The following is a 5,000-nucleotide window of genomic DNA, read 5'->3' as shown; positions in this document are numbered from 1 at the left end:
GAGCTGAGGAGTCTCCTGGTGGTGGTAGTGATAGTCGTCCTGGTTGTGGTTAAGGCTGTGGTGGTTGTGGTTGTGGTGGTAGTTGTGGTGGCTCGGGTAGTGGTAGTAGAAGTGATGGTAAAGGTGATAGTATTGGGTGTATGTGAGAGGAGGAGGTAATATCATGACCTCCGCTTCTGACGAAGGAGCTCGTGTTGACAAATTCTACACACTATGGAAGTGAAGGAAGAGGAGGAGGAGAAGCGGAGGAAGAGAGGGAGGAAGAAGAGTACATGGAGAAAGAGCAGTATAGGGAAGAGCAGTCTGAGGAGGGAGACAACGAGAAGGAGGAGGTAGAGGAAGAAGTGGAGGAGGAGGAGGAGGACAAATTGAAAGAAGAGAAGAATGGCTAGAAAGAGAAGGAAGAGGAGGAAAGGGAAGAGAAGGAAAAGGAGGGTAAAGAAGAGAGAGGAGGAGTAAGAAGAAGAGAGAGGAGGAGTAAGAAGAAGAAGAGGAAGAGGTGAAGAAGAAACAGTAGGTAGCAGATGTGGCGTTGGCCTGGGTGCCGGTTCTGGTGCTGATGTTTGTACTGGGTGACGATGGGGGTTGTTAAATACAGTCATGAAATTTGTGGTATTAGCACTGGAAGCATAAGAGGCAAAATAGACAAGAAGAAAACAAAATAAATAGATAAATTAATACATAATAAATAAACAAATGAATAAATAGATTAATAAATAAATGGATATGTAAATACATAACTGAACAAATAAATGAATAAATAGATATATAAAGACAAAGTAATAAAGTAAATGAATAAATTTAATAAATCAATAAGCAAATAAATCAACAAAAATATATACACACTAAATGAAATTGAAAAATAAATAACCAAGTGGATAAAGATTTAAAAGAACAAATAGAAAATAAAACATGAATAAATAATTAGGTAAATAAACAAACATAAATAAATAGACAAACAAATAGTATTAAAATTTTGTGATGATATAAAACTATGCGGAATGGCAAATAACCATTTAAACCAATTAGATATTCAAAAAGATTTAGACAAACTACAGCAATTGTCTGAAAAGTAGCCAACCAAATTTAGCAAAAGAAAAGGTAAGGTTATCCACGTAGGTAGAAATAACAATAAGTATGGTCACCGAATCTCAATAAAGACATTGACAGATTGGAAAAAGAATGCAAATCAGAATAATGGTTTCAAACTGTCAGGAAGTAGATTTAATATGAAAGTGGTTAGAAACAACTTTCCAACAATGTAGTTAATGAATGGATTAAACTTTCTGCAGAGGTAGTGCATGTAGTACAGATCGAAGTTTTAAGATTCATTTAGATAAACACCTAAGCAATGTGCTGTAATGACTGCCACTTATTTGATCTTATTTTTCAAATTATTATTATTTATCTACTTATTATTATTTATTTGTTTTTATTATAAATTATTATTATTCATCCGTTTTTTTATTAGTTGTCGTTACCTATTTATTCATTTTATCTATTTATTTCTTCATTCATTTATTTATCTATTATTTTTTTCGCATGCTCTTCCTTTGTAATTCTTAGTAAAATAAGTAAATAAGTTAAAAAGGTAAATAAACAGATAAATAGAATACGGAAGTAGGAATAACTTGTGAATGTCCTTCATAACAGAAAAGGTCAGGGAAGAGAAAACGATGAGAGATAACGGAAGAAGAGATCACGGGGAATTGCGCGCAGGAAAAGGAATTCGCGAGATAATGCAAGAGAAAAAGTGGAATTACGAAAAAGGTGAAACATGAAATATTGCCTAAAGGTGAACCAGGAAGGGGAGGCGAGAGAAGGAGGAGGAGGAGGAGGAGGAGGAGGAGGAGGAGGAGGAGGAGGAGGAGGAGGAGGAGGAGGAGGAGGAGGAGGAGGAGGAGGAGGAGGAGGAGGAGGACGGTGGGGGACAGTAAAGAAGGAATGAGAAAGCTAAAGGATGAAGAGAATATGGAAGAAAGAAGAGGAATGCAAAGAGTAGGAAGATAAAAAGTATTAAGATGAGGAGGAGGAGGAGGAGGAGGAGGAGGAGGAGGAGGAGGAGGACGGTAGGGGACAGTAAAGAAGGAATGAGAAAGCTAAAGGATGAAGAGAATATGGAAGAAAGAAGAGGAATGCAAAGAGTAGGAAGATAAAAAGTATTAAGAGGAGGAGGAGGAGGAGGAGGAAGAGGAGGAGGAGGAGGAGGACGGTGGGGGACAGTAAAGAAGGAATGAGAAAGCTAAAGGATGAAGAGAATATGGAAGAAAGAAGAGGAATGCAAAGAGTAGGAAGATAAAAAGTATTAAGATGAGGAGGAGGAGGAGGAGGAGGAGGAGGAGGAGGAGGAGGAGGAGGAGGAGGAGGGGGAAGAAGGAGAAATAGAGAAGTAGAAAGGAATGTAAGGGGAAGAAGAGGGGAACTGAGAAGGGGAGATGCAGTGGTAAGTGGAGGAGAAGGATGAATGAGAGAAGAAGGGGAGCAGAGGCGAAGGAGGTGAAAAGTGTGAGGACGAAGCCAAGGACAAAACAAACACAAAGAGAAACAAGAAAACTACAAAAGAAATAGAATAGACTTGCAAGAGGAGGATGACCTAATATTGCAGCCAAACTCCTCATGCAATGGAAAAGAAAGGTAAAGGAGGTCAGGGCGGAAAAAGGAAATAAAAGAACAAGAGAAGGAGGGAGAGGTGGAAAAAGAAGAAGATGGAGCAGGAGGAGGAGTAAGGGAAAGTGAAGAAGGAGGAAGATGAAGGAAAGAGAGTGGGAGAGGAAGAGGAGGTGGGTAGGAGGAGGAGGATGGGGAGAAGGAGAAAGAACAGGGGGAGGAAGAGGAAGAGGTGGAGGAGGAGGAATAGGAGGAGGAGGAAGAGGAGAAAGAGAAGAAGGAAGGAATGAAGGAGGTGGAGGTGAAGGAGTAGTAGGAGGAGTAGGAGGAGGAGGAAGAAGAGAAGAAGGAGGAGGAAGAAGAAAAGAAGGAGGAAGACAAGGAAGAAGAGGAGGAGGAAGAGGAGAAGGAGAATAGGGAAGGGGAGGAGGAAGAAGAGGAGGGCATGGGTGAGTGAGGAGGAAGGGGAGATGGTTGAGTGAGATGAGGTTAAGTAGAAAGAAGAGAATCATCCTCAGCAGCAACAGCAGGGAGAGGAAAAGGAGAATGCAAGATGAGGAAAGAGAGGAAAGAGAGGAAAGAGAGGAAAGAGAGGCTGGATTTGGTGGCGGGAGGGAGAAGTCTCAGCATGGGGCCGAAACGAGGGCAATAATGTTTCTACAACGGGCCAACGCTGATTGCGAGAACGACTCACGTGTCCATCTCTCTGTTTGTCTGTGTGCGTGTGTGTATTCACTTGGTCTTTGGATCACGTGTTGGACTCGTGATCGACAGCTATTTCCCTCCTGGAAGAGAGCTCATAGCTCGTAGGTCCGATCTATGGGTAATGCTATGACCTTGCACACACACACCCCCCTAACTCCCCGCCCACGAGAGTCAGAGTACGACCCGAGGCACAGTGATACCGAAATAATTTCGGCCCTGGGCAGGATTCGAACTGGGTGCTGGGAGCATTTCTGCTTCCCAGTTCAGCGCTCTACCAACTATGCCACCGAGTGTGTGTGTGTGTGTGTGTGTGTGTGTGTGTGTGTGTGTGTGTGTGTGTGTGTGTGTGTGTGTGTGTGTGTGTGTGTGTGTGTGTGTTTAGTTAGTTGTACTTAGTTGTTGAAAACGGGATTGGAGATGTGCTCATAAGATTCTGTCACCACTTAGCACTCTTTAAATCAAATTCATTAATAATCATGGCTTGGACTATATTTTCATCAACATCAACTTTGTTCAGAAATCTACGCATCTATGTAAAAATCTGTATTTCCGACGATCTTTTAAGCAATTTTACTTTATACTTTTGTCACTATAACCTCTTGTTGATATTTTATGTTATACCAGCAGATTACTTCTGTTTTCATTCCCACACCATTTACTAATACTAATATAATCATCACATCAACTCTCGTTCTGCTTCTCCAATATGGTAAGCCCGCGCTTTCCTAAAATCTCCTCATATGAAGGTTTGGGATTTTTAAACTTCAAGCCTTCCACTTAAGAATAGGGCAAACCGCAAGCCCCAAAACTAAAGCATTTTGCCACCGATAATTCATCAGTCTTTCTAGCCTTGCGGGGTGGGGAGGGGGTTGCTGATGAGGTGGTCTTACGGAGATGGTAAAAGATACTTCTGGAGGAAATGTGTAAGTTGACCTCAAAATAGGTTGAAGAGAAGGAGAAGGATGTGGAGAAGGAGAACGAGGAGGAGGAGGAGAATAAAGAGAAGAGAGAGGAGGGGGAACAGATGGAGGGAGGAGGAAAGGGGGAAGGAGGGGGAGAAGGGGGAAGAAAGGGTTGATGGCAAAGAGAGCGTTAAGAGGATTGAAGGCGCTCCAGTCGACGAGGTGACGGCTGGACGTGTGATGAAAGACTGAGAAGCTGAATGCTAATCATGCACATGCATACATGCAACGCCACGCGTACATGTACACGCCCTCCTCCATGCATGTACATACATATATACATATACCAAGGCTTTTCCCCCCTTACAAGGGAGGTAGCCAAAAAGAAAAAGGCATAAAATTATTCCCACCCCTAAATACACTCCACTCCTCTGCACCCTCCCTCCCATCTTAGCACCTCCTGGATGACGGGTCATCCCTGCACCTTGTCCACTGCACTGGGTCAGAGGCATTGTCGCAAGTCACAGCATGTACATACACATGGATAATCGAGAGACAGAGATCAGTGACACAGTCCTGTCTGTATCAACATTAAAAAAAAACTCTTTTCAATCTCACATCATTTCTCTGTTTGATGTATTTCTCTCATACCTGTTTAGCTTTGTCTGTCTGTCTCATAGCAGCCCTACACCTTACTATGACTACCCCACTCTCTTTCTCTCTCTCTCTCTTACAAGCAAAAACATCTAAAACATGAAGGGAGCATATACAAAAAAGTACACAGAG

The 5,000-nt window shown here is 42.2% G+C and overlaps 1 protein-coding gene across 3 annotated transcripts in view; it reads right to left on the bottom strand.

Moving 5' to 3' along the window:
- Window positions 1–5,000, bottom strand: part of Ten-a (Teneurin-a transmembrane protein) — a 1,186,308-nt gene that overhangs the window by 1,086,931 nt on the left and 94,377 nt on the right. The gene's annotated exons all lie outside the window — the stretch shown is intronic.

Source organism: Oratosquilla oratoria, chromosome 23 (assembly GCF_046742065.1).
Source record: "Oratosquilla oratoria isolate Oo_2021 chromosome 23, ASM4674206v1, whole genome shotgun sequence".
Taxonomy (NCBI): Eukaryota; Metazoa; Arthropoda; class Malacostraca; order Stomatopoda; family Squillidae; genus Oratosquilla; species Oratosquilla oratoria.
Note: the sequence above shows the minus strand (reverse complement) of the source record. Positions and strands in the feature narration are given on the sequence as shown.